Raw genomic sequence first — 25,824 nt, forward strand, 5'->3', positions numbered from 1 at the left:
CTGCTAGGACTTCTGGTTTTGATAATTAACTGTTCCCATTCCGGATTAAATCAATAAATAATCTTGCAATAGGATCCGAATCCTTTAATCCTACAATTGTTTCTGCATGTAAGGAGTAGATTTATAATAGATGCTTTTGATACGGGTAGATTTTTCTTTTTTTTAATAGTCTGCTGCTTATGCTCACTGAGTGGTAACACTGATTGTTTTCTCACATCCAGGGTGCGTGTTCATTAATGCTGTGTCCTTGCTGAGCTGTGAATTGCTCAACAGCTGCTCCCTTGTGCATATGTTGGCCAATGCCTGTGGCCTTCAGTGAACTCAGATATTCTTACTAATAACTCGGGAATGCTGCAGTGGCCATCAGCATTCGTGGGCAAATATCCACAGTGGATCGATCTGTCAGGAAATTGTAAGAACTCTCTCACATTACATTTGCTTGTGTTCCTCGATATTGATAGAAGGAATATTACTAAATAATTCTTTTCCGGTAGATGTTTTTCCTACAGGCCTTTTTGCAGAAATGTGGGATTTGGACCAAAGAATTAGCAGATCCTCCTGTTAACCCCCATGGGACTTGCATTACGCCCTTAGTCTTTTCGTTTTCTTTTCCTCCAGTTTCCTCAGGCCCTTACAGTAAGGGAATCTAGAATCACTGTGTACCTCTCAGCTCATCTGTTAGCAAAACTCGCTTCACTGGATATACACTTAAGAAAAGTGTGGAAGGTTCTCTGGAAATCTGATTGTCCCCACTTACTCAGTCTCAGAGATTTGAACAGAGGTTGATTTCTTCTCCAGGAAGTCAGGATGTGTCTGCATCGTGCAGGGTGGCTTGCCTGCTGTTCTCAGCCATGGTTGCTGACTTCTGTAGCTGTGCCATCACAGCCTCCCTGCAGGTTCACCAGAATCACGTCTGCAGGAAAGCCTGTTTCACTTTGAGAGTGACTTTCGATGTCACCCTCAAGGCGCAGCATGCAGTTACACTGCTGGCATTGCGTCTGACATGCATGCTTCTGCATGCAAATATTATGCTATTGCTATTCCAGTTAAGTACTTCAGCTAGGCTAAACTTATTCACCAAAAATTAGAATTAAGCTTCACTTGAAGTGGATGATAATACTCTGTGGCAGCCTGGAGTTCATACTGTTTTTTTCAGTGAGCTTTCTCAGATTCTCTTGCTACTTAGAAGGTGAATGTACTGGACCTGCCCCACCAACTTGCTTCCCACCAGGCGCCCCATGAGCCTGCTGAAGCCATCCGTCATGGGAAATCAGGGCTGTTGCTGCCACTGGGAACCAGCAATGGTCCTGCCATCTAGGCACAGAAGTTGGTGGATTGCTGTTGTAAGGCAAGAGCAGCAGTGTGAGTATATTGCGCGATGGAGCTGGCTGCAGCAGGAGCAGCACAGTGCAGTGATGGGAGCTGCTGGGCTGCATGATGCCACCCGTCCTTGTTGGACCACGTTTGTCAGAGTGATGCTGCCAGCCCCACTGCCTCTCGCTTCAGCCTTGCAAACTCCATCTCCTTTCTGAAACCTTGGTACTAGAACTGAAACGCCTGCCTGCCGGGGCAGGGAGAAGAAGTGCTGCTCATGCTTGCTGCTGTTTCCTGCTTCAGTTTAATTTGCAAGTTCTCCCATTCCTAGCAGTGCTGCTAGGATTTTCGAGGCAACCCCAGAACTTCAGTGCAGACAGTACTAGAGTATCTGTCAGACTGGTTTTATGACCTATTTTAGGGTATTGCAAATTGGAATTAATGTTGCTTTCCTTTTCCAGTGGGTGGCAGTTGAGGCAAAGAGAAATGTCTATTTGCTCAGAATTTTATATGGATATGTATTGAAGGAATGCAGAGTGAAGCCAGAACAGGCCAACCCTTTTATGGCTGACTGGTCTCTGCTTATGTCACATTCTTTCCTTTTTATTGCATCTCCGAGCTGGGGAAAAGAGCAAATCAAGGGAGCTCTTGTGATCTCTTTTTAGTTTAAATCTCCTCTGTGTGTATTGTTCTGTTGCTTATTTCCTTCTTCTCTTACTCCTTAATAACTGTGAGCCCAATCTTTGTAAGCCTAGTTTCTGAGCAGAAAGCCAATAACTTTTTGCAGCGGTATGTTCATTTTCTCAGATCTGCATTTTGATTTTGAATGCAATAGCACTCATTGCCGTTTTTCACTGAACTCAAGCCAGAAGAAAATACTCTCCATCATCACGTTACAGTAAGTGTTCGTAGTGTTGCAAGAGCTGTTGACAACATAGCAGTCCCAGCAATGCTGGCTTCGTATGTTTGTTCTTCTGACCCAACCCTATGAGGGTCAAGCATATATTATTCAAGTATATATTATCAAAATGATGTACTTGATTCAAAGTACTGCTTAACTGAAGCACACAGTAGTGCATTGTGCATTTAGTGAATATATAGTTATAAGTGAAATGCAAGTGAAATGTTGTATGTTTATGGAAATAATATATATTCTAATGTGTAAATTACTGCATTTCTGAACATGGTAGAGATTAGGTTAAATCTGTTTTTTTTTTTTAATTGTAGGAGTATGTATGTCAGTGCTGAGAACTGAAGTCAGGTTGAGAATTGTTCTTGGATGATGGAGCATCATTTCCCTAAGCTATTAAAACAGTGGTTGGGCTTTTCCAGTACTTCCCAGCGCTGTACCTTTTGGTTAAATACTTAATGCTGTATCAAAAGGAGAAGTATTTTATTTTCATGATTATTTTTTTTTCCTAGAAATGAACTGCTGTTTTATATTCTACAATATGTGGTCGTAGATTATGTGGTTACCAATTAATCCCCATCTTCTCCTTGAAGAAAATAAGACCTTCTGTAGGTATTTAAAGTACCTAGGCCAAAATATATCTAGTTAAATTGGATAACATTATTATCAGTATGCTTCAGCAGCTTAGCCAAATCCAAACGGAGTCAGCTTATCACAGCTGAGGCTTGTCTAAGCTCATGTGGCATTCTACTTCATCACATTTTACACTGATGCAGTCAAATAAAGCTTCTGCAAACACAATCATTATAAACACTTAGAGAGATTATCCGCCTAAGTGGATACAAATTCTGCTGCTGCTGCTGTTAGAGCAAAGTTCAGCTTGATTGTTAGGTTTAACTTGTAAAATTATTTCACAGTTTTAAATGGAAAAATATCCATTAAAAAAAACCTTGTCCCTTTGCTGCACATGAAATAAATGATGAGAAATTATGAGGGCATCAAGGAGTTGGTACACAAACTCTGATCTTTCTTGTCAGCAGTACTCCTTGTAGTGACCTGAAATGGAAATCTTTTTTTTTTTCTTACATTACAATACCTTGAAAGCCGTGACATAGCATGTGTTCCATTTTGTCAGACAGTCCAATAGAACATAACCTTTTTTCTTTTTTCCTACGAGACTGTAAAAGCATCTGTTATGACTGTAATGTAAGTTGGTTGGTAGAAACAAAAATGACTTCTTTTCAGTTCCTTGCATTTAGGTAGCTGTCAATTATTGGACTGTCATTTGCTGAGCAAATGGCATACACTAAATTATTTTAAGAGGTTTTGATGCACACGCACGTGCAGTGAAGGCATACTTGGATAGTGCTTGTTTGTCAAAGGAAGGATTTATGCATTATTTCTAGTCAGGATTAAAAATTCTCTGCTTATATTATGGTTTAGATCATTTCTTCCTGTAAGTTGATTTCCTTGATGCTTCTGGTGCTGCTTTCCTGTAAGTTGATCTAGTACCAGAGAAACTTCAGAGTGAGTCTCAGTAGAGGGATGTTCTGTTTGTTTGCTTTACCCAAACTGTGGGGGCTGTACAGCTCTGTTTTGAATTAGGGCCCTCCAAGCTGGGCTGTGCACTCCGTGCTTTTCAGTCACTGTTGTGAGGCAGTAGTATGAGCATTCAAACACCTCAAAGGAGAGACAGCCATATCTAGGTCTTATCTTAAAAGCCCAAATAACACTGTCAGATGCATGTAAGTGAGAGTTCTTGCGCTAGGCAGGTGTCCCAGGCAGACCAAAATGGAAGAACGTGTGCTTGTCATGCTGCATTTAATTTTGTTTTAGTCACTAAGAGCACGCTATTGCCTAATAAGTGAAAGTTAAAAGCAGCTTCAAAAGGCCGGTCTGCTTGTGTCTCTGTGCTTTGGGTATTATTTCTTTTGCCCTTTAGTCCTTGTTTGATGTTCTGATGAATGAGATTGCAGTAAGAAAATGAAGAAGAGTGTACTTATGGTCTTCTGATCGGAGACTTGCATTAGAAAATGAGCTTAATATCATTTATGAATTGCTTAACCACTAAATCTCGCAACGTAATTTGTTAGGGAACTTTGCGAAGGCTATAAAAACTGAAAAAGATGCACTCTGTAGTACATCAGTCTCTCTACTTTCCAAGTTGTTTAAAGCCTGTGAATGAATGCAGTAGCACAGTTCTATCTAATATCTGTGTTCAGTGCATGAGACGACGTGAGGGCAGGCGCGCAACTGGTGCTGCATGTGGAACTCTGAAGAGATACCACAGGTGAAGTGCTTTTGTGTTGGATAGCAGAATTGTTCTGCTGCTGCATGACTCCTGACATGTTGTGTAGCTGGGGTAAATTGCGTGCTTGTTGCTTGCTCAGAAACATGTGGGTAATACACTGTGCGTATTGGCTGCCTGTCTGTCCTGTTGCAGTAGCCTGAATGCAGGTCCCTACTGGGGGACCTCACTGTATGATGTCATTGGATGGCAGTCCTGACACATGTAGTTTGCCTTGTATGTTCTTTGGGACTTCACATTGCGGAGATAAGAGATTTTTTTTCCCTTTAATTTAGTCTTTACAGCAAGAATTTACATCCTGTATGCCCATGCACGTATGTTAATGAGATAGGGAGAAAATTAAGGGAGTAACTGGGAAAAAGGGCTTTGCCATCTTGAAAAAGAGGCTGGAGAAGTGTTTTGGTTTGTTTAATCTTTTCACAGATTCCAGTTAGACTCTCCCTCGGTGTCACTGCCGGAAGCCACGCTCGGATGCTGTGTCCCTGTGATGCAGTTGTTTGGTTTTTTTTGCAGAAAATTGGAATTGTGACATCGTATCTGTCTCGCTTTTATCCAAGGTTGTGGTTGGAGATCTTGCACATCTTCACACTAAACAATTTCTTTTTTTGAATCTACTGAATTCTTGACCTAATAATCTGCAAGAAAGTCAAGCTGTAGTGTCAGTGAGCAGAACCTTTTCCTGTTGGAGAGGCGACAGTAATGCAGACAGTGAAAACTATGGGGAGTGCCTGTAGCATTTTTGGTGCAGCCATAAGTTGGAGTCACAGGTTGGATATAGATGAAAAAATGCAAAGTGTGAGCATGTTCTCTCAGTCTCTGAGTCTTTGTATGGCTTGCAAGGACTGCAGCTGAGCTTTTTCTTCAACATTTCAGTGTTTCCATGTTCTGTAGAATTAGCACTCTTGTAACTTGTGTTCAGCTTGGATAGCTGGAGATGGGGAGGCATGTCTGCATGATTTCCTTTAGTTGTTTCTCCCCACAAACTTGAACAGAAGAGTTGTTCTTTCCTTTTTTTTTTTCTTCGTAAATTCATGGTGCCGTATGACATCGTGTGCATATAACATTCATAATAACCTGTTGTGAAAATGTTCATTCTTATACTTGAGTGATAATAACAGCTACAGGTAAGCAATTACGTTCCTAGCAAGAAATATATGAAAAAGGAGAAGGCTCCTTGCTTTTGCCCCTTTAATGTGGATCCTGTAATCCAGAAGCTGGTTGACTTTGACTGTTCATTTAAGAAATGCATGTCTAAGCTGGCTGCCAACCCATTGACGTGTTGAAGGTGTCCACGTTGTGACCTGGACTTTTGGCCTGCACTATGGGTAGGCTCTGTTTGCAGGTACTGCCAAAAGCCTAAAATAACAGCTACAAACCCTTGAGCTTTGACTTTGAAAAAGTTTTTTAAGATGTTTGAATGTGTGTTCCAAGCACTTAAATCAAAATGTTGCGTTCTTCAGTGGTCAGCAGGGAGGACTGGAGCAGAAGCAGTGCTGCAGCTGGCATGTTCCTTGGAGGGTGTTGCAGCAGTGTGAGGGGCTTGTGGCAGCACTGATGGGCAGTGTCAGGATGGCAGATAAAGCTCATCCTGTTAGTTGCATGCAGTGCTAACAGTGCTGGAAGTCACACAGCTGGGAAAGCAAAGTGCTGTTTTACTTCCTGGCCCAAGCAAATGCCACAAGTCTCTGTGCTTCACTCTACCTGGAGACTTTTTCTATCACAAAAAATGATCAAATTTGTCTAACACTGTTAGATTTCAGTTTGCCTATGCATACATAAGTACTGTACCGCCCGGAATATCAGGAAGGAGTTAGACAGTGACTTGAATTACTTGGGCTCACAAAGTAATGATGAACAATATTTGAGGAAAAACAGACTGAAAGCACTTAAACCAATTCTTCTGCTGTGGATGTGCACACTAAGGTTTCGGTATGGTCATAATTTACCTGGCTTAATAGTAGCATCACTGACAAGCAAACTCTTATGTTTATTCTTCATGCTGTAAGCTTGTGTTTCAAGAATGAGGATTCCCTGGCTTTAGACAAACAGCCCTTTTGATCTGCATATTAATGATGGCAGTCAGCTTTTCCTTTGGACCATTGGTGTTGCACTTGTTAAGGGAGATATGGCAAGCAAGAAGAAAAATCAAACAAAAATACTTCCCTATTAAAGTCTGAAAAGGGCAAAACATAATTTTGGTAGTGCATTAAGCTTGAGAGAAATTAATTGGAGACCTCAAATTTTGTAGTTTTACCAATCTGATTTTTGCATGACATTCTGGTAGCATCAATTGTAATAGATCAGACTTCCCCGGATTCTTTCAAACTCTTCTTAGATCTTTCATCCTGTATTCCTACGCTCCATTCTTTTATCCTATGCCTTTTATTCCTGTGCTTTGGTGAGGAGTTGGCTGCAGTTCAATATTTTTGTTTTTTAAAAAACATTTTATACAGAGGTTTGCAGTGAAACCCATAGATCAAGAAACTCCAACAAGCTTTATTTTTTCTGTCACTCTTTGGCCTTTGATTTCTGTGATACATAGTACTGTAATTTCTTTGATAAATAGTACAGAAGTGGCAAACAGCCAAAAGCTGGTTTTTAGAAGCTTTTCTGTGTTACTTTGATTATCTTTTTTTTTTTTTCCTTCCAGGGACTCCTGGCAATTCGTTGTGTTCGTAGGAAACTTAACTTTCCACAGAGAGCCCGTTATTAAAACGAATAACCGATTCCAGTGGACATACTAGCAGGACTCAGTGTACTGCGATGTAATGAATTTCTGAGATCAATTAAGTAATCTTTCTGCATCCTTAATCTTTTATAGGGAAACTGTTTGTTTTGCAGGTATCCTAATTTTGGAGAAAATCCAAATTAATGGTCTTGGAAAAATTTGCAGGACCTTCCTATCTAAATTTAGCAAAGGACGGAAAAAGCCCAGAGGAAAAACGTGATGTGATTAAAAAGTTGCATTTTGCCCAGAACAAAGTCCCTCAAGGCATCCTAAAAGGACGGGGGTGTTTGGGTGTTGTCCCACTTTTTTCCCCCCCTTTCTCTTTCTGAACACAATCTCTTATGTGCTACGATAAGATCCTCTGCAGTTTATAATCAGATTTTTGCAGGATCTGTCACAATAATTGATTTGCTTGTATGAATCTCTTCAAAGAAGAAACTTAAAACATTGTTCTTTTCTTTTAATTGCTAAAGTTTTGTATTAGCCTCCCAGTAGGTATTTGTTTAGTAGCTAGTGTCACAGGCAGTACACGCTGAGCTAACACTCACAAGTTGCTTATCGCTTGAGGTTTTTCTTTTTCAGAATGCTCTGTGAAGTCAACAGAGCTCTGGACGCTTGGTGTAAAGTCTGGAGCAACTGTATTGATATCAAACCAATCTGCAAGTGCACGTGGTTCTTTATGTTGAATTTGCCGCAGCTAGCTCCTGATGGTTTTGGTTAGTGAAAAAATTTAAAAGAACTAATATGACATTGCCATCAAGTGTAAGGGTATGCAAGTAAAGTAATGAATTCCCATAAAACCTCAGCTTTGAAAATAGGGTATAGAAGTCTGGGTTCTTTCACAGTAGTTGTTTTGTCCTCCTTCCATTTTCCTGTGCTTGAAAGGGTCTTTGTTACACCCTTTGGCTCCTCTTGCTGTTGATTTGCAGGGGTTTTCCTGTTCAGGAAAGTGCTGGCTGGACTCAGCCTCCTTTTTCTAACAGAGCTCAACAAAGCAGAGTGTCGTCTTGGAACGCAGAACAAACTGGGTTTTATTCAGCTGGTATGCTTTGGACCTTTGGTGTGTTCTCATCTATCTCTCGCTCACAGAACACTCTAACATGGCAGCCGTTTAATCTTTTTCAGATTACCAAGTGTTTGTTATGGCTCCAGAGTTTGATGACTAAAACTGTATTGCCGTCTTTGAACTGTGTTGTTTTTGTTTTAGGCTATTTCTCTCCCCTTCCTCCCCTGCTAATGTAACTTCTTGTGGAACCAAAAAGATCTTTGTTGGATTACTGCAAGTATAAACACGCTTTTCTTCATTTTGCAAAGCTGTATCTGTTGCTAACTCTTAACTGTGTTCTGGGAAAAGTGTAATAATTTTGCATTCTTTCCTGGAACTGACTCTTTGTCTGTGACAAAGGGAAAGATTCCAGGTGATGCCCCTTATAAAACCTAGGGATTCCTCTTTTGTCTGCCCTCCCACTTGTTTTCTACTGTTCATATTCAGGTTGTCTGTGCTCAGGAGACCTGGCGCAATAAAGCTTTGGCATTTGCAAGAAGCTTGTGCCTCTTTGTCAAGAGCCACGTGTCAAATAATTGTTCTTGACTTTGGTGTGAATGCTCAAGAGATGGAGGAACATGTGGTTCAGATTGATTGCTGCACCATTTACAATGTGGAAAGCTTGTCTCCTTTGGCTATACCCAGTTTATCTGGAAAAACAGGAAAAGCATACAAGCTACGAGACTCGACTGATTCTTCTTCGTTTTGCTCAGTTGTCAGCTGTTATTTCCTGGCAGACTCAAGCGATGCTTCTGCTCCCTGAATGGGCTCCGTCACTGTGACTTAAATTGGCCATAGCCTGTATCTTAAAAGTTGTAGGCTATGTGAATGAAAACGTGTCTTTCTTAGAAGATACTGCCAAAGGAAAAAAAGAAAAAGAGGTAAACAATGAGTCTGCAGGATTTGTGTTTTGTACTTTATTATTTGAATTATATCAATCAAGTTAAATTTTTGTGGTTAAGCTGTGTTAGAAACAGGCAGAAGGAGTACTGCTGTACTGAGCTCACTGAGAAAGACACGTCTGGTGGCCAGTTTGGTTAGTACGTCACTCACCTACCACCTCTTGTATTCAAGGAAAAATCCAAACCTGATGATGTGATTTTCTGTCTTGCCTAAGTGTAGTTAACTGTGGCCTATATCCAAGAGTTTCAGAAAAGAGAATCAGGCCCTTGCCAAGGATGAAAGACAACTATGATGGGTGAGTACTCTTGGCAGACAGATTGTTTCATTTATTATGCAGCTATTTGAAGCTTCCAGATTTCCACATACAAGGGAAGAGAATTGCCTAGCAAGGTCCCTGGGAACAGGGAATACAATGTGGAAGACACTGTCCTTCTGTTCTTTGATAGAACAGATCCTTTCATTCCATGGCACGCTGGCAGTACCCACTGGGCTGAGGTTGTGCCAACTCCAGACAGTGAGTATATATCAGTTTATCCCATCACTCACCAGAAAAATGAGTTTGTGAAATGTTGGCGAGGGCCCAAATGAGAATTAATATACAAACAGCATCTGGGCCAACTTCTGGGTATGTGAATGGTGCAGGCTGCAGTTGTATAATAGCTTCCTTAGAGTATGAAGACTAGAGGTAACTGGGTAAGTTTTGTTCTTGTCCTTTAATTCTAAGAGTTTATATCTTACTTTTGAGATTTCTTTGTTTAAACTGTGCATTGAAGATATTACAACAGAAAGGACAAGAGAATTACTTTCTCTGGAAAAACTTAAGTCACTCAGTGTCATTGAGACATGGAATTATCCTGGTATTAAAGAAGATAAACTGTTAGAGGAAAATTAGAAGATTCTCATTTATTTCAGATGCTAATCTCCTGTTTTGTTTTTAATTATGTCTCCAAAGAACATCCCAGATGATGTCTAGTCCTGTCCTAAGAAAGAGATGAGATGTTTTGTGTGAAACTTTAGAAACTCCTCTGACCCTTTGAGGCAGAAAACCAGTCTGCAGAACTTTAGTGTGGTGATTAATGTAGACATAGCTGTAAGTAACTGAAAACAAGTCTAGTAATCAGAGATGTTAAGCAACTTAGTTGAATTTTGCTAGTAGTCATATCTGTAATGTGTGTCAGAAGCTATCATTGCTGTTTTGAATGAATCATTTGGGTGACAGAAGTCTTAACTTAATTCATAATTGTATACTTAAGATCATGGAACACAGGAGCTACCTATTAACTACTGCTGCATTGTAATTTCACCGTCTCAACATTGAAAAACGTATCTTCAAAGGAACATGAGTTTTTTTTTCTGATAGAACTTTGTTCCCATAGATATTAAGCTGCATGTATTCAGATAAGAATCTATCTGGTGTCACGCTGAAATATTTGTGGTAGTCAAATGGCAGTCAGCTTCCAGAAAAGTTGCTCAGTGTTTTCTCAGAAGGCACAGTCTTTCTTCAGCTTCCTGGCAAAAGAGGAACTATTGCTTGGAAATGAGCCAGTAATCCATGTAATGAAATACCATAGCTCAAACAGTGATGGGCACCAAGTGGGAGATTTCAAAAGGCCTGGAATGTCTGGTCTGCTGCTTTTTAGTTGTGTTCCTTCTGAAACTAAAAGTTCCTTGCCTCCTTCACAAACATATATATTTTTTTAAGTTATTAGTAATAAACATCAAACTTGAAATGGAGCATTTATAGGGGCAAAAAGATCAGCTGGAAAAGCTGCTGCTGCAGTTAGCTTATCCATGCATCAGCAACAGACAGCAAATGTAAAGGCAGTGACTGTAGTTCTGCTGATAATATTCCTGACAGCCTCCTCAAAATCTTCAATGTTTCTCCATTTTAACCATTTTTTTTTCCCTCTGAAATGTTTTTATCCAGCACTTTGAGGCATGCAACGTGGGGTCTGAAGAATCTAAACTTCCTCTTGCCCTTAGCAGATGGGGCACTTCTTTGTGGGAGTGCAGGAACCTTTGAATTCAAGCTTTCATTTTAGAAATCTGGCCCTTATGGGCTGTGCATTGAATGAGTCTGACATAAAGCCAGGACCATCTGGAGTGATTTTAGTTGGCTTCATGCTCCCACCGCATCTTTATAGAAATCTTCAGGCCTCGGCACAAGTGATCTGGTTTGAGATAAAAATCTACACATAAATTTTCTTAAACTTGTTTTCCCCGATTAGAAATGCTTCTAGAAGCCACAGGTGAAGGTTTTGGAGCTTGAGAGAACTCGGACAGCAAGGCTGGGCAGGGAAGAATCCCATGAATAGCCTTCTGCCTCCAGGAATATAAGTGATAAGTGACTCAATCCTTTGAACAAAGATGAAGAGGGGAAAAAAAGGCAAAGCTTCTCCTTTCTCTGCAGGTTCTGTAATTTATGTAGGGCAGGCAGGCTGCATACAGCGTGTCCAGTGAACCTTGGTGCAGTTGGTAGCTGCCTGGGACAGCAGTGTGCTACAGTTAGCAGTCGCGTATTTTGGTGCCTTCTGTGCATGTTTCAGGGCTCAGTGATGGTAGCCTGTCTGGTGCAGGAAAGGGCTTACCAGTGGCATAACAGCTTAAACTCTTGGGGCTCTCCTTGTCTGCAGCCTGGGACCGTTCTTTTCTTCCTCTTAGTGCAGTAGGAATGGCCTTTCTGTCCGGTTCATCAGTTTAAAGACAATACAGTTCAGTTTTGCTTAAACTGCTGCAGGGCAGGAATCTTTTTTCAGGGCTGACGCATCCAGCACATCCCTTCCTGGCGTGTGCTTTGGTGTACACCTCCTCCAAAGAAAGCATATGCTTCTTTATGAGATTAAGTGAAGCAGATAATTGTGGGCCCTGGAATGCATTCTGACAGGGATGCCACCACCTCCAAGGAGCATGAGAAATGAAGCTGGCAATATTTTAAGGTCAGAACACTTAACACACGTGCTATTCATTCCTTTAAGTCATGGAGTGCGTGATTGCCAAGTTGTAGCACAATAGTTTTTTCTACACTACTTAATGGCTTACGTCCTAGAACTAGGAATTATCTGTTAAAAATTCAACATCGTATCATTCCACTTATAGTGGTTTTGTTCTTTGTTCTTTAGTATGTTTTCTTAGTAGACTGCATGTTCATGCCTACTCCCCTAGCTTACTTGAGCAGGAATATTTCCATTTACAGAGTTTACAAAATGTGGGTTTTATGCCCTGAAGTGATAGTTGCTACCTGAGGTAGCTGTGTTACCCTTTGAAACATGTTTGGGTCATTTGTTAAGCATCTACATCTCTCCTTTACTGTGCGTGTTGGCTGTTGCTGACTACTGTCTGCACACCAAGTGGTCCTCAACATTTATTTGAGCTACTAGATACCGCTGAGAAAACAACTCTCTTCTTAGGGAGCTATGGTTTTGAGTATGTTCTTTATTTTTATTAGTTGATCTTAGTCATATGTTGCATTACTTGTACTGTTGGTGTTCAGCATGGTGTCTGAGCATCTCTTATGCTGGACTGTTATTGTGGAGTGTTTGTAAACTTACGGACAGAGTGCCTGCTCATGTTTGGTGCCTTCCAGTAGCTGCCCAATATTTTGACAACTTGGTAACGCTTCAGAGTTTCCATTGGCTATTGCACTATCTGCAATTCCTCCTCCAGTGAAGTGGCTTGTGACAGTTCTTCTGCAGACATGGCTGTGATAGACAATTTCATTTTTAAAATATAAGCTTTTCCGTGTAACTGTTGCTTGTGGGATTGGTTCAGCCGGAGTAATTCTGATTTGTTGCAGGTTGAGCTGAGAGTTGGTGCTAATAAATTCCTTCTGTTCATAAAAATTCTAGTTTGCACCTGATGTCTTCATAATTAAGCACTTTGGCAAGTGTGTGTTTTATTAGAGCTAACTAGGGAATGAAGAAGTTAAAGGGTTTCTCACGGTCCTGGTGCATTCAAGGTTAAACACAAGGGAAAGCAATACAGTTATTGGGATCTTGGCTCCACTTCTGGGCACTAGCCCCTCCCTCTGTAGTAACAGAAGTCTCTGATTACTGTTTTGTAATCTAATCTTTCCCTGTTCTTGTTTATTTTAGAATGTGAAAATGAGGTTTCAGTGATTGTTGTTTATAGTGATTCCAACAAATGTTGAAACCTCAAAGAATATTGCTGTGATTTTTTTCTTATTTGAGATGCCTGCTGAAAGTAGGGCAAGCTGGGTGTTTGTACCAGAATGAGGGATTAAGACCCTTGACTGTAGTGTTCCTCATCATAAAGAATTTAGATCCAGTGTGGTGGCACTTGTATCAAAATAATTCTTCACTTGTGTGTAAGAAAATTGATCGAAGAATGAGCATGTTTGAAGCCCAGCCTTGCCATCTGTTATGTTCGGGATACCTTCTAGCCAAGTGGTCGAGTTGATTGGTTTCAGTGCCTGCAAAAACCCATGAAATTGCCCTAGGCTTCAGAGGACATTATGTGTGATCTTTCTTAGGAAACGTTTTGAGTGTCAGTAGTTACCAGGCATGTTGTTGCAAAGTGTTTCTCATGGATTTGCTTTTAAAATCTATAAAAGAAATTGAAGAGTACCCAGCATGTGCATTTAATATTATGGTAATTCATGCTACATTTTGCTCGCTGCTGTGGAGTTTTAAATAATCCTTATAATATGTAATTAACATGTTGTGCTCTGAATAGCTTAAATAGCTCTTGCCTTTGTAGGAAGAGTCTTTTACCATAATGGTAGAACCACTTCTTGTTTTTATGCCATTTGGAACTTGTTCCAGGCCCTTGAAAAGAACAGCTTTTGAAAAATGTCTGGTTTGATATTCTTGCTTGTCATTGTATACATATGTATCTCGAAGGTGAGTAGACTGTCTACAAACAGCTTGGAATGCTACTTGGAAATTCAGAGCAGTTGTTTCCAACTTACCTTTAAGTTTGCTGATTTTGTTTTGGACCAGAAATAGAATTTACATGCCTGGAACTACATATTAAAGTACTTGTAATGGGAGATTACCTGTCGCTGCAATTCGGAGCTATATACTTAGTCACCACTGCTGGCCCTTGGCTTATGAGTAAGTAAGGAAGCTGGGAGTTTCTGCAAGAATGACTCACTCCAAGGAAGAATCCTAATACTCTTCTGTTGTGTCTGATCATACAAACAAATTAACTAACCTGCCCTACATAATGCATCTGCCCAAATTTACCAAAAGATTATTGATTAAATTTTGAATGTATGTTCAGTAACTCATCCCTCAAAGTAGAATTGCTGCAAGGAACCTGTAAACAGCCATCCTGATGCCTTCCTTAAAGTAAAATATTGACTTATCTTGTTTTTGAAAGCAGTTGTAATACTCTCGACTCTTAAGACTTTTGACTGTGATCCTTAGATATGACGACATCTTGCTACTAGACATACCTTTCTCGTACCTTTGTCAGCTTTCTAGTGGATAAATGGTGTTAGTAAGTGAGAATGGGCCGTGGGAGTCAGCCACAAGTGCATTACAAGCCTGTACAAAGTTCTTTTGACTCTCATGCCAAGATCATAAATGTATTGCTGTATTCCTCTGAGTCTGCGCAAGAATCTGAAATAACCATTGCTTCTTGTAGCTGTTGTGACTTCAGTAGATTATGCTAGAGAAAGTTTAACTGTGTCTTTTAACCTTGCTGCTACAAATTACCCAGAGAGCCTCATTATTTTCTGTTTAGAGAGCAGAAACTCTGGAACCTCTCAGATCTGCTTTTCAGTTGGACAAAGCCTATTTCTTGTGCAGTGCCTGAGCTACCCGCAGAACAGCACTGAGTACTTGTGTTATTTGTTCCTTGTTTGTATCTGACTCAGAGGAAGCAACTTACAGAACTTTTAGTCAAGTCTGGAATAACTATGGAGTTAAACTCCCATGTCTCACAGTGTCCCCGTTTGTATGGGTCTACCAATGTTTACTGACACTTCACTGAGCCTTTTAGTTAATGTTATGTGTTTAGAGAAAGGTCAATATACAAATCCAGTTTGCTGTGTGATTAACACAGTGTATTAATGTGAGCTGATAAGAATATGGTGGTATGTACCATTATTTTGAAGGAGGTATTTTCAGTTTCTCTTAATTTGCTTGTGCTTGTTGGCTGTCTTGTATCTGTACGTCTTCCATTGTAAGTGAATTGCTCAAAAAGCGTGTTAAGATGATTTGCAATGACAAGAAAGAATGGGGGGCTCTGAGCACCTGGTGAAGCTGTGGGTGCCCCTGTTCAGTGCAGGGGAGTTGGGTAGACGGCCTTTAAAGGTCCCTTCTGACACAAATTATTCTATGATTCTGTGTTTGGTAGTCAAGTCTATATCAAATCTTTAATGTACTTATTGAATGTATGATGAATATCAAGGTGACTTGATGCAAATATTATTCTCATAACTTTTTAAAACTGGATAAAAAAAGCCTTGACCTTCAGCAGGACATAGTGCAGTATGGGGAGATCATTATGTTAAATTATCCTTGTTCCTTGGGATATCTGACATCTGTGCATATTATATATATTTGCATATCTTACCAATAACCAGTGTTGATCAGTACACATCATAAATGAGCACACTCCTCACAAAAGAGACTGCTACAAGAGATTCGTGAGTCTCTTTTTCCCCTTTACATTTCCTCAAGTGAATTTTAAGTGTTCTTTTATTTCTATTCCCCATAATTGTGCCGTTTTCTGTCAGATAAATTTAATGACATTAAAGCAGTTAAGAAAACCCTAACCACTCAAACTTTAATTGGAAAACTGCATCTTGGACATTTCACAAGCATACAAATTATACTAACAAAATGACTTTTTAATTAAACTTTCCACGATACAAGCAAATACTTTTCAGCATAGCCCTGTTGCAGATCAGGGTAAATATTTATTTATTTTTTTTACTATTCCCACAGCATCACAGCGGGGCTGTGTGGTAGAGTTGCAGATGGAGCTGTCTGTAGCTCTTTCCCACAGAGTTCAAATGCATCGGGCCAAAGATGATCGTGGTTTTGTTTACTCAGTACAGGGGACTCTCAAATTATCCATGTTGCGGATTAACTTTTCATTAGGAGTGTGCTACAGGCATCTTACTTGCCTCTTTTCAGCTGTGTTGCTTGCCTCCTGGTCGTGGTCACATAACAGGTCTGTGGGTTCAGCAGTAATTGCTAACACGGAGAAACAATATTGGAACAGTGTTTGTGTACATAAAATCCCGTAGGGCAAGGAAATGTGCAGAGCTGTGGGGGAAAAGCAGCATCCTGTGGGCACTGGAGTGCTAGCCCTGGAAGGCAGAAAGCAGACCTCTGGGCTGAGCAGTGCTGGCAGTGTGGCTTGCTGGAATTAGCAGGAGAGCGGCTTGCCAGCACACACTGCTTGCTCATTTGAGCCGTGCTGGTGACTGAGACAGGAGATATAGCCATTGCTGTGTGGAAGTGGAAGGTACTGCAGACATACAGAGCGCTAGGGTAACTGAGTAAGCTGTGATTAAGTAAGCGGCATAGTAAAAGATAAGGAGTTGGTTGGCGCTGAAAGGAGGAAAAAACTGAGACAGTATGGATAGAGCTAATACTCAGAGGAAAGATTCAGAGGCAGCAAATTTCCCACCCCACTGCCTGGGGACGAGCAGTCTTTGCATGCTGACAGATAAGAAAGGGATCTGCTCTAATTGTAAATGGGAACATTGCGTGTGGAACCAAGATCATTTTGGTTTGAGTGTTTTCTTTTCATTACCCTGCTCATCCTTTCTTAAAATACGATTGTACCCCAGAGTCTGGGAAGAGCCTGGTGTGCACAGTGCATGCTATTGACTTAGAAGCATTGCAGTTTACAGCTGCTTGGTTTTCTTCTGAAGTTTGTCTGTGTTGGTAGCAGCCAGATGCTATCCTTTGTAGTTTAAGGGTCTAACAGAAGTGACATCCTAAAGATACGCTTTGGAGCCACAACGTGGGACAGGTGGTATCTAGTGGTAGCAGTCTGTGATTTAGCGAGAAATATGAAAGATTTGTATCAAAATTATCACAAAGGAGCACTTCTATGGCAAAAGGACGTGTACAGCAAGAAGGCAGAAATACTTGGAAGCTGCCAAGACTTTAACTCAGTTATCCATTTAGTGATGGAGGAAATGATAGGCCATAATGAGCCAGGAAAGCTTGTCTGTAGGAAAACCATTACATGCTCTGTTTCTTCTGTGGGCTCGCTGGGACATGGGAGCAGAACTGAAACACAGTTTGTGTTCATTTTCTTGTTTGGGTATTCTGCAGATACCCTTATAGTTACAGATGTCTTTTCTATCTGCAAGCAGTTTTTTATGAATTCTCAAGTTTAGATTTTCTTTTTCAGTATATTCTTTTGTGCAGTGATCCAGTCAAGTAGCAGCACAGGTGCTGAGTTTCAGTGGTAAGGAAGTTATTAGATATCTATCTTATATTTCCGTGTCTGTATTTATAAATGTGTGTGTGTATGTATGAAGCGTTTTGTGTACACAAACCAGACACGTCATTTTTAAATGACTCTCCAGTTTTAAGTAGGATGAGCACTTGCTGGACGAAGTCTTGGCAGACTGTTATGCATCTAATAGTCGGACCTGTGCTCCTCTTCCAGAAGTTCAGGTCTTTCAAGGAGCACTCCTGGTACTTCTGGAAGGTGGCCAGAGGGTGTTTGCACAGTGCCCATCCCATAGAAAAAGTCCTGCTCTTTCAAAAGTCAGAACAGCTGAGTGTGTCCTGCGGCAGTTATTTTCTCAAGCAAAGTTCTGGCTCATGAAATCTCTGGGGGGTTTTGTTCAGCTTTTTCTTCCTTGTCTACTGTGCTGTATCCCAGACACGGCAGTACTTAAGGCTTTTCTTCCCCAGTATGGGCATTAAAATGATGTGTTTTTATTTATTTAGCAAGAGATGACTTAATATGGCTCTTAGACATCAAAGTGCTTAAGTAAAAGCAGCATCTGAACTGTTGCAGAGTGCTGAGTTTATATATTTAAACAACAAAACTCGGGCAAAGGTCAAAAATTAAAGTTTGCTGTTAACTTTTTATCTTGTGGATTAAAAAGGAAAGAATTAAAATTTGTATTAAATAGTACATAATCTCACCCTCAGTTAATGTTACAACTTCTCCTGTAAAGCCAGTATGACTTAAAAATAACCCATGGCTCTCTTAAGATCCCTTTAAGCTTTAATAGACCTTGCTGTTAGTAAGCTTTGTCCAGACTTTATATATATTCCTGCTGGGGACGCAAGGGCTACTGTGGTGCTTTTAAATGTTCATTTCCTATAGAAAGTGATCCGGAAGGAAGGAAGGGAGACAGTTAAAAGCAGTTTGTGGTTTTGTTTTCCTGCTTTTGGCAATCTTAGCCTGAGCTTTCACATTACAGTGGGGCAAACGCCTTTAATTAAACTTCAGTTACGTTCACTCCTTTCTAATTTCTCACTATTAGTCATTCATTATTTGGCATCATCTTGTACATACCTCACTTCCACTCGGTTGTGCTTAGTTCATCTCTATATTTCAAAGACGAGAGATGCTTTCATAAGTGCGTATCCCTTTGAGGCTTCACTGTTTATTTTCAGTTATTATGCTACAGGAAGTCTTGACTAAGTTGATGTTTATTGGTAATTTATACTTATAATTTATGCTGGCAAACCTCTGGTGGAAGCAGACTAAATATGTCTGTGGCCCTCAGGGTAAAATATGACTTCTCAAAAATTTATGCAAAAAAAAAAAGGAAGAACCAGTCAGGAGGGAGGGCTGGATCTGTTCCAGTCACAGTCAGTATACAGTTAATGATCAAAATCTTTGGCTCCCAAATCTTGTGTCCTTTTACTATAAAAGCCTTGATTAAAAACATGTATCTATGAACTGAATATGGATTTCATCTGAGGAGGTTATCTGCGCGGCAGACTTCCAGTGTGTATGAATGATGATACAGTTCTCCTGGCTAATGAATATTGTAGCTTTCCAGATACTTGCAGGGTTAGGTCACAGTGCTGGCAGTATTACAGAGCTCTGGTTTGAAGGGTTGTGTCTGCAAGAGGCACTTACTTCGCATAATCTGTTCATGTTTTTCAGCAGTGAGAAGAAAAACTGCTCTCTAATTACAATGTTCATTAGGCCTCTTTGTGGTTTTCTTTTGTTTGTTTCTGTTGAATACGCAATTCCTCGTTTTCCATTTTTTGCTTCTTTACTGTTCCTATAGAGATGTTAACCCTGTACATTTGAAATAAGATGAAATTCCAGTTTCCTTTTTTTTTTTTCTTAACCGTTGTTGACATACAAGGTCTTTATGGTACTGAGCAGTTAATGGAAGAGGCAGGAGATGTATATTGGTTGTAAAGGTTCAGCTGAAGTGTTGTCACATTGTTTTCTCTTTGTTTTTAAGATGATGATGGTGTTTTGCTTTGCTCTCTGGGAAGCTTATCTCAAATTCCAGGAAATTTATGTTAGCAAAGAAAATAAGTTTTGTGCACCTAGTACTATACCAGAAAGAAAACCTAAAATGTTCATAGATAGTAGAGTCATAGAATGGTTTGGGTTGGAAGGGACCTTTAAGATCATCTAGTTCCAACTCCCCTGCTATAGGCAGGGATACCTCCCTCTAAACCAGGTTGCTCACAGCTCCATCCAGCCTGGCTTTGAAAGCTTCTCTTGAATCAAATTCTCAGTGAGAGTGAGGATGGAGCTGACGGTTGGGCTTGGCCATGCAGCTTTTCCCTGAAAGACTCCAGTGGCATAGACCCACTCATCTGTGCTCATTACGGTGCTCTGCATAACCTGCTGGCAAGAATGGTCTTACCAGACTCAAGTAATATCAGCAGTCCAATGTCTTTATTACTGGCCAGTGGTGTTTTTTCTCTTAGAATGCAGAATTCTGAGGCTTTTTGTAGGAGTGGGGCAGGGGGAAAAGTAGCTCTTTGGAAATCACTGGAGAGCGAGCTTCCAGGCAGCACTGACAGAAGGGAACTTAACCTTGCATATGCAGGCAGAGAGCTAGTAGTGTGTTGTGCACCCATGATGCTTGGGAAGACAGACAGCGCTGACATCAGAAGCTGAACGTGGAAGAGGTGATTACTTCTTGGTTATGGTGGTACCTAAGCAGACACTGTACAAATTGCTGAATTCTCTTTGGCCACTCCCCTTCGGTTTGATGCATCTGCAAGCTGCAGGAGGTCAGCTTTCTCCGAGCTTACAGGTTGCTTCAGATGAGGCTGTGAGCCTTCTTGCCGTGCTGCATTCTTCCTTTGGAGGACTCATGTTCGCATGATAAACTTGAGTTTTGCAATTGAGTCATGCTGACTAATTCCTTGAGTGCTGTTGAGGAAGTGGGAGCTGTGAGCTCGTCGGGGCACCGACATGCAGACGGTGCACAGGGCTCTGCTCTCTGCCAGAGCTTGGCCTGGCAGCTGGCTTGGATCCTGAGCGTGCTGAGGTAGGGAAGAAGTGCAGCTTCATCCCTTTCACCATAACGTTTTCCTCTCATCTGGAAGGAACTGTATTATTTAATTGCTGAAAAAACACCTGAAACTTCCAGCTTGTCCGGAAAAAACCTTCCTGGTTAGTCGTAAGTTACACGTGCACATAGATAGCATCGTTTGCCTCCTTAATACTTCCATTTTGTAGTGTGATTTGATATTAATGTATTGTTCCCACACCTAGAGCTCCATAACCAGCTGATAGCCAGCTTGCTGGAGTAGGCTTTCCATGCCATTGCAGTGGCTTGTGCTATCAGAAGTGACAAAGTTTTGGGGCTTTAGGCAGTTTTTCTCCTGGTACATGGTTTTAATGTCTGATATTGGTGATGGAAGTTAATGAAGAGGATTCTTTTGAACTCTTGTTTCAGGCTTGATTTTGGTAGAGGTGAAAGGCAACATGCTTACATTTCTGTCGCTTACTGGGTAGTCCTGTGCCTTCAGACAGGAAGGACAACTTGGGAGTTTGGAAAAAAAAAAAAAAAAAGAACAAAGTGAATTAAACTTACTGTTTCTTATCCAGTTCAAAAGAAAAAGCGGCTGCCTTGACTTCCTTATTCCCAAGTAGCAGTTGTGGAATATCAAAAACAGCAGCTTTGCTCCTAATGCTCCCTTTCCAAAAAAGGGCATTCAGTGCTGCTTTTCAGAAATTTGCCCTTGGAAGATTTCAAGAGTTGGCACATTCAGAAAAAGGTTTCTGATGCTCGTATTTGGAAAAGTTTGTTATAATAAAAATAGGGAAAGCATTGGTAATTTTTTTGGCCTGTAAGCGATGGGGAAGTATCACCAGCTTATGAGACAGCCATAAATTCAGGCAGTTATGGGACCGTTGAGCATGCAGAAGAGACATGGAAACTCGGAATTATCCATGCTTCTGGCCAGGCAGGATAAACCCCAGGAACATTTCTTGTCTTATCTGGCTGGATTTTCGCCATGCTGTTGCAACACAATAAGAAGAGATTTTATTATGTCATTCTCTGTTTCTAGTCTTGTCCTAGCCCAACAAAAGCAGAAGTATTTAAAAAAAAAAAAAAAAAATGAGGTGACAGCGAAAGACTTTTCTTTTTTTTTTTTAGCTATATTTGTAGGATATGATGAACCATTCTGCATGCACTGTTGAAAAAAAAACAAAACACAAAGCAGATCCCAAAATATATATAACTTGCACTAGAATTTAGAGGATTGCCATTTTGAAGTTATGAACTGGAAAAAAAAAAAGAACCATATACATTTGACAATGGATTTAACAGCAAGTAAATTGAATTATAGTGTTAGATTTATCAATCTTTTCTCACCTTTCTAAGTCCTCTGACATAATTATTTCTAAATGTTTTTAGAAATACTGCTGCTAAGTTATAGGTGGTTGGGCTGCTTTAAAGATGTTCTTTTAATGCTTGATTTCCCAAAGGCAAGTGCATCTCGTTAAGTACTTCCTAATGCTTTAGATACATTGCTTTCCTCATGCATTATATATTTTGCTTTCATAGGTATAGTCCTATAGTTGTAATTTTAAGGTTTATTTTTATTTTGTTTGTAAAATCTTCTCCATGTGATAATTCATCAAAATAGTTGCTGGGAGGCTTCATGCTTCTAATTACCACTCTTGGATTCCATGGACAGATGGATCTGTCATTTACTGGAGTAAATAAAAATGAGATAGTTGCAACTTGAGTGGCTGAAGCTAAATAAAATCAAGGGTGATGCTGCTGGTGCAGGGGCAGTAGCTTTGGATAGTTCTCCTTTTCCTGCAGAGACCTACGTGCAACATGTGACTTTAGTCCTGTGTGTTGGAGAACACTTTTCAAACCCTCTGTGGATTTTAACTATTCAGAGCAGCACCTGCAGCTGGTTTTTTTTGCCACCTCTGGCGTCTGTCAGCATTCAGCATTACGTTGTAGGTACCTTGTTTGCTTTAGGTACCTTTTCAGCCTCTAGTTGAAATAGCAGTGGTGCTGTAGTCCACAGTGCTTAGGGAAGTCCAGCTGATAAAGAGTGCTGTAGTCTGTCTTCTTGACAAGACTGATAACAGCAAATATAACAAACCTCTTTGAATTGGTTCCTTTTTGAGAGCAACTTCTTCCCCCAGAACATCAAATAGAGGCCAGGACCTGAAACAGGGCGTGTGAAAACTCCCTGCAGAGTAACTACTGGTCTGCAGCTTCGAAAGTATTATGATTATTTTGACTCAGGTACATGTTCTACGGCAAAGTTACTGCTGCTTCTGTCTTGAAGGTGGTATTTTGATCGGCTTAATGTGTACCTGTGAAGGGAGTTACTCAGGAGCAATAGCCATCCTGTCTGCTTTGTGTTATTCTGTGATGTAACCAAAAAGACCCATGAAAGGGAATAATAAAAATGCAAATGTGCATGTTAGTGATGTGCACAGGTAAAGGATGTTAATCGCATAGCCAGCATCTCTATCTGCAGGCTTTCCTGTGTTATCACTGTTAAAGTAGCAGGAGCACCTTCAGTAGGAAGTACACAAAGAGCTGGGTCATGGTTTTGAGAGTTCTGTAGGGGCAAGGGAAGCTGGGCAATAGTTTGTTGCTGTCTTTCTTGAACCTTTTGACCATTGCCAGAATGGAGGAAAGGAAACCCTTGTGTAAAAAAAGACAAGGCTGCAAGTTGGAAATAACTCATATTTCTGCATCTTAAGATGCAGAGGTATTACTACATGTTTTCAGGGATGTACGCCCATCGGCCACTTGCGTGTGATGCTGGCTGCTGGTGTTGGCGTTCCCCAAAGATTTTCAGGGCTTTGGAAGTGGTCTCATCAAGGAGCTGAACAGAAAGTGGTCGTTCCATCCCATCCAGAAGGTTTCTGTAAGGCAGCGGGGAAAAGACGTGATCCTGGTGTGTGTGGAGCAGTACATCCATTTGTAAAATGCAGGAACTTTGTTGCTTTTCAGACCATTACAAGGAGATCAGAGGCTCAGATCATTGACATTTTTCTGTTCTTAGAATCATAGATACATAGAGTGGCTTGGATTGGAAGGGACCTCAAGGATCATCAAGTTCCAAGCCCTCTGCAAGCGACAGCGCCACTAGATCAAGTACTGGATGAGATTGCTCAGCAACCCATCCAACCTGACCTTAAACACCTCTAGGGACGGGGCATCCACAACCTCTTAGCAGCCTGTTTTTGGCTTGACAGTATTTCCTTCTCTGCTGCTTTGGTGTTACTTCCCACTTTGTGCAAAAGTCACAACTGCCTCTTTGCTTCTGGATTGTACTAAAGGTGACTTGCAGTTTGCAACAAGGAAGAGTTACAGCACGAGGCTACCTGACGAGCAACGCCTTCAGCTTCAGCAAGAGTCCCCGATAGCTTTTTTTGCGCTGCTGGGAGGAGAGGAACTAGTCCCTTGTGTCTGAGCAGGTTTTTATTCTAATGTGACATTTGTGCTAGCAAATGCTGCGAAAAACCTTTCAAATATTTTGAGATTTTAATTCATTTTGAACATTTCCTTAAAATCATGCGTTACAAACATCTGTGTGAAAACTAAGCGCTCACTCATCCGATGTTGGCATTGCTGTGAAAAAGTTTCAATTTTCTAGCTCTCTTCTCTCCATGCTTATTGTAGTCAACAGTAACATGGTTAATTTTCTTTTCTTATTAAATATGGTCAAAAGCTCTCAATTTTAAAGCTTCTTGGAAGTTGTTGTGGGCTTTACAGAATCTACTGTAGGCGATATTGGATGTAGCTTCAACTCGCAGTAGGGTGCACTGGGATCCTTGAAACAAATGTGCTGGGGAGCATTGAGGAGCGCAGTCTGAATCACTGTGGATGTCATGGGTACTTTGTGCAAAACAGTGCTTCTGAAGCATTTTCCCAGAGTGTTTTTTTCTTCGTTGCAGTATTTTTGGAGTTTGCGTCTCAGTTTCTCCACCAGTTTGGATAAAGTCACACACTTAAGGGAAAACATGTTGGCTTTAATGCTTCCTAGCAGTAATACAGGTCATGTGAGTCCATTGTAAAATTGCCTTCAGGTCATAGCTGGTGGTTTATAGCAGTTCTTGACAGACCCAGCTCTTACTTAAAGCTAGAGTCAACGCTTCGAAGGAGACCAGAGAGGTACTTTTGTCTATATTGCAGTGAGCAAACTTACGCATTAGTTTGGATGCTTTTGCTTTTCACATGTGGCAAAACTTTGGATGAGCACAGATTTTTAGAAACACTGTTGAATTAAAGTGAATCTCTGTGGAATTTCACTCGCTGCCAAAAACAGTTTTAGTAGGGTGTGTTTTTGTTGTTTACAGCAGTACCGCCAGTGTGTGTCAAGTGCAATATCTTGGCGTAGAAGAAGATTGGAAAGCAATTGAGGATTGAATCCAAGCCCTCCTGCCTTATTTAGCCAGCTTCCCTGCATCGCAATATACAGTCTATCATGTACAGTGAGATTTTCTGTGAAGCCACTGAGCATATCTACTTTTCTGAAAAAAGCAGAATGTCCAAGGGTAGAGAAACTTGGCAGGAATAGGTAGTTTGTTATGTGAAAGTAAGATGTCTATTGATGTTTTTCTGTTAAATGGAGAAGCAGAAAGGCATCTTCTGATGTTCTTCATGGTGGCCTTGAGGTAAGCTCTTGCAACTGTGATCACAGAATTATTGGGTTTTGGTGTTTCCTGCTGACTCCTTAATTGCTTGTGTTTAGCACTGCATTTCTGAGTGAGGATTGGGGATGGTACTGAAGTCAAGTGTTATGAAACTAAAACAAATAACCATAAACAAAAACTAAGAAGCAGTGTTTTGAGAAGCAGAGTTGAAAATGCAGCCTTCAAAGTAGATTTTGCATTAGACCGTCAGAACAAAGGAAGATTGTGTGGAGATACAAAGTCCATATGCTTTTTGAACTTATTTCTATTTCATCTGTTAATTTGCTGTTGAAGTAAATGCCCAATAACAAGCCTTGTGGTCTGCTTCAGACTAATAATGGTTTCAGTTTGGGTGAAATCAGTGCAATTGTTAGGTTAGCTTTGTCAGTGCCTTCCAATTACTTTGTAATTGTGATTTTTAGTTAGGTTTTCCCTTTCAACATGAGTTATTCTGCAATCTGGTGATTTTTGTCAAAGTTTTCAGAAGGAGCTACAGAGCGACCTATCTAGCTTGTTGCTACCTGTGGCCTGATTGAGTCCTAAAGCTGTTTCCCCAGAAG

The 25,824-nt window shown here is 40.6% G+C and overlaps 1 protein-coding gene across 3 annotated transcripts in view; it reads left to right on the plus strand.

The window, feature by feature from the left end:
* PRKCD (protein kinase C delta) overlaps positions 1–25,824 on the plus strand; it is a 64,083-nt gene that overhangs the window by 6,239 nt on the left and 32,020 nt on the right. The gene's annotated exons all lie outside the window — the stretch shown is intronic.

Source organism: Numida meleagris, chromosome 11 (genome assembly GCF_002078875.1).
Source record: "Numida meleagris isolate 19003 breed g44 Domestic line chromosome 11, NumMel1.0, whole genome shotgun sequence".
Lineage (NCBI taxonomy): Eukaryota > Metazoa > Chordata > Aves > Galliformes > Numididae > Numida > Numida meleagris.